The sequence below is a fragment of the Anomaloglossus baeobatrachus genome, chromosome 3 (genome assembly GCF_048569485.1).
Source record: "Anomaloglossus baeobatrachus isolate aAnoBae1 chromosome 3, aAnoBae1.hap1, whole genome shotgun sequence".
Lineage (NCBI taxonomy): Eukaryota > Metazoa > Chordata > Amphibia > Anura > Aromobatidae > Anomaloglossus > Anomaloglossus baeobatrachus.
In genome coordinates, this window is record NC_134355.1 from 60979807 (window position 1) to 60990016 (window position 10210).

The following is a 10210-nucleotide window of genomic DNA, read 5'->3' on the forward strand; positions in this document are numbered from 1 at the left end:
TACTGGAGTTTAATGTTTCTGTAGAGTTTATTGCACTGACTGCATTGATCTTAGTAGAAAGGTAATTACATATGTGTCCATTATATTAAGTAAGAGAAAACGAACGTTGCTTTGGATCGCTGACGCTGGCTCCGGAGCGGCACTATATGGGATTTTTTTTTCTTTAACCTTCCCTTATTTTCCAGCTGACGTGCAGTTACGGTCAGATGGTATATATTTTTGGTCAGTGTGTTGTATTTGTGCGTTTTTGTTTTTTTTTTGTTTGTTTTTTTTTTTGCTTTTAGTTAGTTTGTGTTTGACACCAAAGCTGGTATTTTTTGGGGGGAACTCTGCAGCAAGTGCACAATGACTTACTACATTTTTAGAAAGCTGCAAAAAAGGAGAAAGAGGGGATTAAACTGCTCAAGAGAATATTCACACTTATGGAAGTAACAAACCATCAATATGTACAAAAGGGCACTGGAGGAGGGAAGACCAAGCCGCGATGGACCTGATGTAAAAAATACTCAGAGCACAGTCAAAAGAATCAGTATGGCTTACACAAAAACATAACATATACCAAGGGTAAAATAAGCCTCAAAAATGATAGTGGTTGAAAGGAAATCTGCAGGTTTGTATGGAACTGATTAAATAACAGGAAGGGAGGGGAAAAGTTCCTTAAAGGGAATTTGTCAGCAGGTTTTTGCTACCTCATCTAAGAGCAGCATTATATAGGCAAAGAGATCCTGAGTTCAGCAATGTATCACTTAGATTAGTGTTTGCAGCCGTTCTGATACAGGGAAAGATTTTAGATTTTGTATGTAGCAGAGCTCTGAGAGCTGCCACCACCCACACCAGCTTTCAGTGTACATTTCCATAGACAGAAGCTGCTAATCGCTGAAGTTGGAAGAATTTGACTTCAACTAGTGCTGCTGAGAACCACTAATGATAAAGAAAAGAGGCTTAAACTAAGATTACAGGTAAACAAAAAAAACAAACTGAGATAACTGATGGAGGGCTGAATTCTGTGTTTTAACACTTGCAGCATGCTGTCCTTCAGATCACATTGCAGAAACCTGCTGACAGAATCCTATTAAACATAACAAGAAGCCTCCATATTTAGCCTGAAATGTATATAAGAAGCTTGCATGGAAAGTTCACCAGAGATCATACCCATGTAGTAAAGTGTCAGAGAAGAGGCAGGTATATGACAGAGAGGTTACTAGACCCTCAAGGAAGAAAGAACCCGACGTACATTTCACAATATTGAAATAAATTGCTTCATATGTGCACAAATTTGTGTTTGGTTCTGAAATTTTTGCATCTCAGGAAAAACGCAGCGGCAAAAACTTTTTTTCGTTTTTCAGCAGTTTTTTCACTTTAATTAGTATATGTGAAATATGCAGCAAGAACACACACAATGGACATGCTGCAGATGTAAGGCTTTGTTCACACATTGCTTTTTTGCTTGCTTTTTTTTCTTCAGGCAAAACCTGCTGTCTTGGCAGTAAAAATGCTGCTTCCCAAAAACAGGTTTTGCTGTGTGTGGTTTTTTTTTTTTTTGTTTTTGGTGTATCATTTGTCTACAGCACATTGACCACAAAAGCAGCAAAAATGGTTGCATTTGTGTACTTCCTCATTGCTTTCAGTGGTAAAAAAAAAAAAAAAAAACGCTGTAAAAACAGTGAAAGAATTGACTTTTTTTTTTTTTTCAAAAAATGCAGCAGCTTTCCATTTGTAAGGGGGGAAAAGCATGTGTGCATGAGATTTCTGGAATATCAGTTTCTACTAGTACTGTAAATAGCTTTTAATTAGCATAAAACTCATGAAAAAATAACCTGCAAAATTGCAACATGTGAACATAGCCTAAATCTGCAGGTCAAAAATACTCGTGTGCATGAGGCTTCAGAATTCTGATTCATTTTGCTTGCATTAGGAAACCCTTCAGGTTTGTGACAAATTTGCACTGAAAAACACACAAAAAAAATGTGACTAATACACAACGCGTGCACACAGCCTATTCTATCACGTATGCAGGCTGATTGCTTTATTCTGATTTAGGTCGTCTATGTATCCTATTAAGTTTGATGTCTTTTAGAGACGTACTTTTATTGCGCAGCTCGGAGTATGATTATAAGGCAGGACTAGTCCGGCTGGGCGCCTCCTTCCCCACGCTAGTCCTGCCTTAGATTTTCGAATAATTTTTTTTCCCTGGATGTGACTGACATCCTCCATACCATCCCTATTATGGTAGAGCCGCCAACACCTGAGATTTCCTATGGTCTTACCACATTTACCACTCTAAATATCTCGCATTACAAGAAATGATCTCCTCTGCAGGAAAAGTTTTGCCATTGTCTGGGGTAAGCGGCTGTGAGCAATGCTGTAAGTATTACTTGCAGAAATTCATCGCTACCTACATGTCTGGAAATATAGTTTGTTCTGTCCTAAGCATTTCAATTAAGTATTTTCTGCTCTTCGCTGGGGATTTCATCAAGGACACACTCACAGTTTATTGTATCTGTCAGAGTCTGGCCTCTTTCCATTGTCTGACTGTGTGCCCTCTATCTGGTCTCTGTGTACAGGAACGCACGGTCTTCAGTAGTGTCACTTTTACAATCCTCTACTACATTGTGTGTACATGATTATATTCCAAGCACAGCCAAAAAATGTTTTTTTCCCCTTTTTTTTTATTCCACTATTTTTGCTTCATAAGCGCTCATTTAATGAGTTACAGGCTGTAGATGTTCGCTGAAGCTGTATACTGCCAAAGTGATGACACCCTTGAAATTGCTCCAGAAAATGAAGTAGTTCTCTCAGAAAATTATCGCAATTACACATGTTTTGTCATACACATGTCTATTTCCTTAGTGTGCTATTGGAACAACACGAACCCGTCATAAAAAAACAAGAAAAAAATGAGGAAAAAGAGGTAAATTGAAAACAATTCACACACTTGGGGGTAAACAACTTTGTTTAAAGCATGTGATGCTCCATTAAACTCCCCTATGGAAGGCTGTTACTTGCCATAGGTGAGTGGGCAATATGAAAACCACACCTGAAACTAGATAAAAAGGGGAGAAGTCGACTTAGGGTACCTTCACACTTAGCGATGCAGCAGCGATCCGACCAGCGATCTGACCTGGTCAGGATCGCTGCTGCATCGCTACATGGTTGCTGGTGAGCTGTCAAACAGGCAGATCTCACCAGCGACCAGTGAACAGCCCCCAGCCAGCAGCGACGTGCAAGCGACGCTGCGCTTGCACGGAGCTGCCGTCTGGAAGCTGCGGAGACTGGTAACTAAGGTAAACATCGGGTATGGTTACCCGATGTTTACATTAGTTACCAGCGCACAGCTGTGTGTGCAGGGAGCAGGGAGCCGCGCACACTGAGCGCTGGCTCCTTGCTCTCCTACCATAGCTACAGTACACATCGGGTTAATTAACCCGATGTGTAATGCAGCTACATGTTCAGAGAGCAGGGAGCCGCGCACACTGCTTAGCGCTGGCTCCTTGCTCTCCTAGCTGCTGTACACATCGGGTTAATTAACCCGATGTGTACAGCAGCTACATGTGCAGAGAGCCGGAGCCGGCAGCACAGGCAGCGTGAGAGCTGCAGAGGCTCGTAACTAAGGTAAATATCGGGTAACCACCTTGGTTACCCGATGTTTATCTTGGATACAGCTTACCTCAGCTGTCAGATGCCGGCTCCTGCTCGCTTCATTTGTCGCTCTCCTCGCTGTCACACACAGCGATCTGTGTCACAGCGGGAGAGCGGCTTTGAAGAAAACGAACCAGGGCTGTGTGTAACGAGCAGCGATCTCGCAGCAGGGGCCAGATCGCTGCTCATTGTCACACACAGCGAGATCGCTAATGAGGTCACTGCTGCGTCACAAAAAGCGTGACTCAGCAGCGATCTCGGCAGCGAGCTCGCTGTGTGTGAAGCACCCCTTAATCTTTGCATTGTGTCTGTGTGTGTCTCTAGTAAAGTATAGAAGCACGGTCTGATAGAGCGCTAAGGAGGCCACAGTATTAGATTAATTTTTTTAGAATTTATTATTTTCTATCAGCCACAACGCGTTTCGATATACACAATATCTTCATCAGGTGGATATAAAAAACAGAAGTGGTTGAGATTCAATAGACATTTAATAATGCAATCGGAATCTTCATTGTGCTGGCACATGCATGATTCTACTGCTCGGATTCTGGAAAAATGATTCATTGCACCTATTGTGCTGGATATGCACCCAGTGTTTGAGATTCAATAGCTATTTCTGTCAGTTCTGGAAAAGCAGTTCACAGCACCTATTGTGCTGGAAAAGCAGTTCACAGCACCTATTGTGCTGGAAAAGTGATTCACAGCACCTATTGTGCTGGCATATGCACCCAGTGGTTGAGATTAAATAGACATTTAACGCAATTTTAGGTTACAGGTTAGAAGATTACTGACTCCACACTCCTGCCTTATACCGTGGTTGTGCGAGGGCTGCACAACCACATCAGGTGAGCAGATTCCTTTTCTCCTCCTCACCGCTATCTCCCAGAACCTTCACATGCGCTCCCTTGTTTAATTTTTTATCCTGTGTGTGTCTCTAAGCACGGAGGAAAAAAAAGCTATCTGAGGACTTGAGAACGAAAATTGTTGAAAAATCTCAACAATCTCAAGGTAACAAGTCCATATTCAGAGATCTTGATGTTCCTTTGTCCACGTGCGCAACATAATCGTGACGTTAACCCATGGAACTGTAACTAATCTCCCTGGATGTGGATGGCAGAGAATAATTAATAAAAGGTTTTGACACAGGATAGTCTGGATGGTGGATAAGCAGCCTCAATCAAGTTAGAAAGAAATTCAAGCTGTCCTACAGGTTCAGGGTGAATCCGTGTCAGTGCAAACTATCTGTCGACATTTGAATGAAATGAAACTCTATGGAGGACCCCCCCCCCCTGCTGACAGAGACCTAAAAAGCTAGGCTGCAGTGTCAAAATGTATGTGACTAAAGGCCGCTTTACACGCTGTGATATTGTGACCGATATCGCTAGCGTGGGTAACTGCCCCCATCATCGGTTGTGCGACACTGGCAAATCGCTGCCCATGGCGCACATCGGCCAGACCTGTCACACTACTTACCTGCCCTGCGACGTCGCTGTGACCGGCGAAACACCTCCTTTCTAAGGGGGCGATTCTTTCAGCGTCACAGCTGCGTCACTGAACCGCCGCCCAATAGAAGCGGAGGGGCGGAGATAAGCGGGACAAACATCCCGCCTACCTCCTTCCTTACTCATTGCGGGCGGGAGGCAGAAGTTCCTCGTTCCTGCGGTGTCGCACGTACCGATGTGTGCTGCCGCAGGAACGAGGAACAACTTCGTTACTGCTGCAGCAACGATATTCGAGAATGGACCCCCATGTCACCGATGAGCGATTTTGCACGTTTTTGCAACAATGCAAAGTCGCTCAAAGGTGTCACACGCAACGGCATCGCTAAAGCGACCGGATGTGCATCACAAATTCCGTGACCCCAACGAGATCGCTTGAGCAATGTCACAGCGTGTAAAGCGGCCTTTAGGCAAAATGCTTTTGGGAATGCGTCTTGTGGACACATGAGACCAATAGAGGTTTTCCGTAAAGCACATCATTTGGTTTACCGAAAATGTAATGAGGCCTACAAAGAAATAGACACCGTACCTACAGTCAAATATAGTGGAGGTTCAAAGATGTTTTGGTTATGTTTTGCTGCCTCTGGCACTGGGTGCCCTGACTGTATGCAAGACATCTTTAAAATCTGAAGCTTACCAGAAGATTTTGGGTCACACTGTAGTGCCCAGTATCAGCTGGGTTTGTATCCTAGGACATGGATCTTCCAGCAGGACAAAGACCCCAAACAAACTTCGAGAAGCCCCCAGAAATGGGTAGAAACAAAGTTCTAAAGTGGCAGCAATGAGTCCAGATCTAAATGCCATTGAACACCTGTGGAGAGCTTGTAAAATTGCTGTTGGGGGAAGACGCCTTCACATATGAGAGACCTGCAGCAGTTTGCAAATGAAGATCCCAAAATTCCAGGTGAGAGGTGTAAGAAGCTTTTAGGATGGTTATAGGAGGCGATTAATTGCAGGCTGTGCAACCACATATTAAGATGAGGGTGGCAACAATTTTGTGTGGCCCATTTTTGGCGTCTTGTGTACAATTATTCAGTTTGCCTTTTTTTTTTTGTTTTGTTCCAATACACATAAACAATCGTGCATGACAAAAATGTGTAATTGCAATAATTTTCTAGGAGGAATGCATCATTTCTGGAACAAATTGTAAGGTTGCCAACACTTTCGGCCATGACTGTATATTACCTGGAGACACCTTTTGAGAAGAGCTTGATCTTTCCGTTTTATCAGGAGAAGCACCATAAAGTTTACGAATCGAGTACAATGCTTAAAATAAGATAACGTCATCTGTAGGCCAGAGCTCTAAAGGTGGGATACGTGCGGACAGTTTTAGGGACTCGTAAATGAGCGTATCATGAAATAAGCTAGCCCATGGCTTTTCTCTTGGCTTCTCATGCTCCATCCCTTTTTATGTCGCAAGTACATTCATAGCATTTCTATGTTGGGCCTGTTCTCTGCGCAGGTTTTTATGCGATTAATTCATTAAGATGCGCCCACCACTTAAAGGGGTTATCCGGCTTCTTTGACCTTTTTTTTTTATTTCCCTATTGGGCTACATTGGGGCAGGTAAGTAGATAGAGACCACTTACCTGCCCTGCTGTCAGCCCCTCTCCCCCCAGCTCAGAGCGGTCATGTGACCGCTCCTGCCGTGATTTTGCTGCTTCCGGTCATTTCATGTCAACATGGGCAGGGCCATGTTGACATGCAAATGCGGAACAGCATGTCACCTCCCTGTTGGGCTGTACAGTGCGTGAGTCCCCGCCCCCTCCCTGCACCCTCCCACACATTCCCCTGCACCTACTCTCCAGTAACCTCCCCCTGCACTGCTGTGGGGTCCGTGACCTGGGGGAGGGGCCTGGCGGCAGCTGCTGTGGTGCCAGCACCGGACCCCCTGCTCAGGATCACACATTCAAATGTACCGGCATCACAGATCAAAGATGCCGGTACATTTGAAAGTGCTGATGAGAAGCAGCGCAGCGCTGCATCACTGTCCCTCCCGCTGTCTGTGCTCTCTTCAGCACAGCGGTGACGTCACTACTGTGCTGATATGGCGGCCAGAGCACAGACAGCTGGCGAACGTGCAGGAGCGGCGGGGACCGAGGACGGGTGAGTATGTACTCCACATGTGTTCCCGATGGAGATGGGGATGGGGGGGGGGTTGCAGAGCCATATGTGTGTGTGTGCAGAGCCATATGTGTGAGTGTGCGGTGCAGAGCCATATGTGTGCGGTGCAGAGCCATATGTGTGCGTGTGCGGTACAGAGCCATGTGTGCGTGTGCGGTGCAGAGCCATACGTGTGCGTGTGCGGTGCAGAGCCATACGTGTGCGTGTGCGGTGCAGAGCCATATGTGTGCGGTGCAGAGCCATATGTGTGCGTGTGCGGTACAGAGCCATATGTGTGCGTGTGCGGTACAGAGCCATATGTGTGCAGAGCCATATGTGTGCGTGTGCGGTACAGATCCATATGTGTGCGTGTGCGGTGCAGAGCCATTTGTGTGCGTGTGCAGAGCCATATGTGTGCAGAGCCATATGTGTGCGTGTGCGGTACAGAGCCATATGTGTGCGTGTGCGGTGCAGAGCCATATGTGTGCGTGTGTGGTGCAGAGCCATATGTGTGCGTGTGCAGAGCCATATGTGTGCAGAGCCATATGTGTGCGTGTGCGGTACAGATCCATATGTGTGCGTGTGCGGTACAGAGCCATATGTGTGCGGTGCAGAGCCATTTGTGTGCGTGTGCAGAGCCATATGTGTGCAGAGCCATATGTGTGCGTGTGCGGTACAGAGCCATATGTGTGCGGTGCAGAGCCATATGTGTGCGTGTGCGGTGCAGAGCCATATGTGTGCGTGTGCAGAGCCATATGTGTGCGTGTGTGGTACAGAGCCATATGTGTGCGTGTGCGGTGCAGAGCCATATGTGCGCGTGTGCAGAGCCATATGTGTGCAGAGCCATATGTGTGCGTGTGCGGTACAGAGCCATGTGTGTGCGTGTGCGGTACAGAGCCATATGTGTGCGTGTGCGGTACAGAGCCATATGTGTGCGGTACAGAGCCATATGTGTGCGGTACAGAGCCATATGTGTGCGGTACAGAGCCATATGTGTGCGGTGCAGAGCCATATGTGTGCGTGTGCAGAGCCATATGTGTGCAGAGCCATGTGTGCGGTGCAGAGCCATATGTGTGCGGTGCAGAGCCATATGTGTGCGGTGCAGAGCCATATGTGTGCGGTGCAGAACCATATGTGTGCGTGTGCGGTGCAGAGCCATGTGTGTGCGTGTGCGGTGCAGAGCCATATGTGTGCAGTGCAGAGCCATATGTGTGCGTGTGCGGTGCAGAGCCATATGTGTGCGTGTGCGGTGCAGAGCCATATGTGTGCGTGTGCGGTGCAGAGCCATATGTGTGCGTGTGCGGTGCAGAGCCATATGTGTGCGTGTGCGGTGCAGAGCCATATGTGTGCGTGTGCGGTGCAGAGCCATATGTGTGCGTGTGCGGTGCAGAGCCATATGTGTGCGTGTGCGGTGCAGAGCCATATGTGTGCGTGTGCGGTGCAGAGCCATATGTGTGCGTGTGCGGTGCAGAGCCATATGTGTGCGTGTGCGGTGCAGAGCCATATGTGTGCGTGTGCGGTGCAGAGCCATATGTGTGCGTGTGCGGTGCAGAGCCATATGTGTGCGTGTGCGGTGCAGAGCCATATGTGTGCGTGTGCGGTGCAGAGCCATATGTGTGCGTGTGCGGTGCAGAGCCATATGTGTGCGTGTGCGGTGCAGAGCCATATGTGTGCGGTGCAGAGCCATATGTGTGCGTGTGCGGTGCAGAGCCATATGTGTGCGTGTGCGGTGCAGAGCCATATGTGTGCGTGTGCGGTGCAGAGCCATATGTGTGCGTGTGCGGTGCAGAGCCATATGTGTGCGGTGCAGAGCCATGTGTGCGGTGCAGAGCCATGTGTGTGCGTGTGCGGTGCAGAGCCATATGTGTGCGGTGCAGAGCCATGTGTGTGCGTGTGCGGTGCAGAGCCATATGTGTGCGGTGCAGAGCCATGTGTGTGCGTGTGCGGTGCAGAGCCATATGTGTGCGGTGCAGAGCCATGTGTGTGCGTGTGCGGTGCAGAGCCATATGTGTGCGGTGCAGAGCCATGTGTGTGCGTGTGCGGTGCAGAGCCATATGTGTGCGTGTGCGGTGCAGAGCCCGATGTGGGGCTGTTATTTGCAATGCTGTAGTGATACCAGGTCAGGTGCTGGGGAAGAATACTGACAGGGAATGTGTGTGCAGGGGGCGGGCAGAGGGCGAGGCTGGACACTGGGGTGGGTGGTGACAGCTCTGACCGAGGTTCAGCACAGGAAGTGGTCAGTTTGCTGGAACTGAATGTAAACAAGAAGCTGCCGAGAATAAAGGGATAATTCAAGAAGAACAAAAGTTAGAAAACAAAAAATAACAATGTAGGTGTGATTTATATGACAATACAGCACAGATAAACTCAAAAATTTTTGTTTAGCTAATGTCGGACAACTGCTTTAAAGCACCACTCCGACATTTTTATCTTTTATTTCACTGCTGGAGCGGTATCACTAATGCATGTTCCCTGTATGTAGTGATGTAATTACCAGTCTTCTGTTCTCGGCACCGCTCCGGTCGTCTTCTGCTAGTTGTGATGTGCAGGATTGCTTCACTGTGGACTGGAATACACTTCTCAATGGAAGTCTATGAGAGCCGGAACGAGGCCCTAATAGATTTACATTGAGAACCAGTGATAGTTAGCTGTGACTTCAGGAGTTGCGATCACAAGATAGCGGAGAAATGCCAGGAAGAGAAGGAGATGGTGGCTGGTAGGTATTTTTACTATGGCAGGAAATATACAGGGTGGGCCATAAGTATGGATATACCCTGATAAAGAAAAAAAAAGAGTAAACGTGAATTCAAAATGGCGGCTTTGCAGGTGGCCGCCATGAGCGTCACCTGGCTTCAAATGTTTTGCCTCTCCCATGTATTTTATCAGGGTGTAGCCATACTTGTGGCCAACCCAGGGTGTAGCCATACTTGTGGCCAACCCAGGGTGTAGCCATGCTTGTGGCCAACCCA

The 10210-nt window shown here is 47.2% G+C and overlaps 1 protein-coding gene across 1 annotated transcript in view; it reads left to right on the top strand.

The window, feature by feature from the left end:
* Positions 1-10210, top strand: part of MSH2 (mutS homolog 2) — a 223791-nt gene that overhangs the window by 125887 nt on the left and 87694 nt on the right. The window lies entirely within an intron of this gene.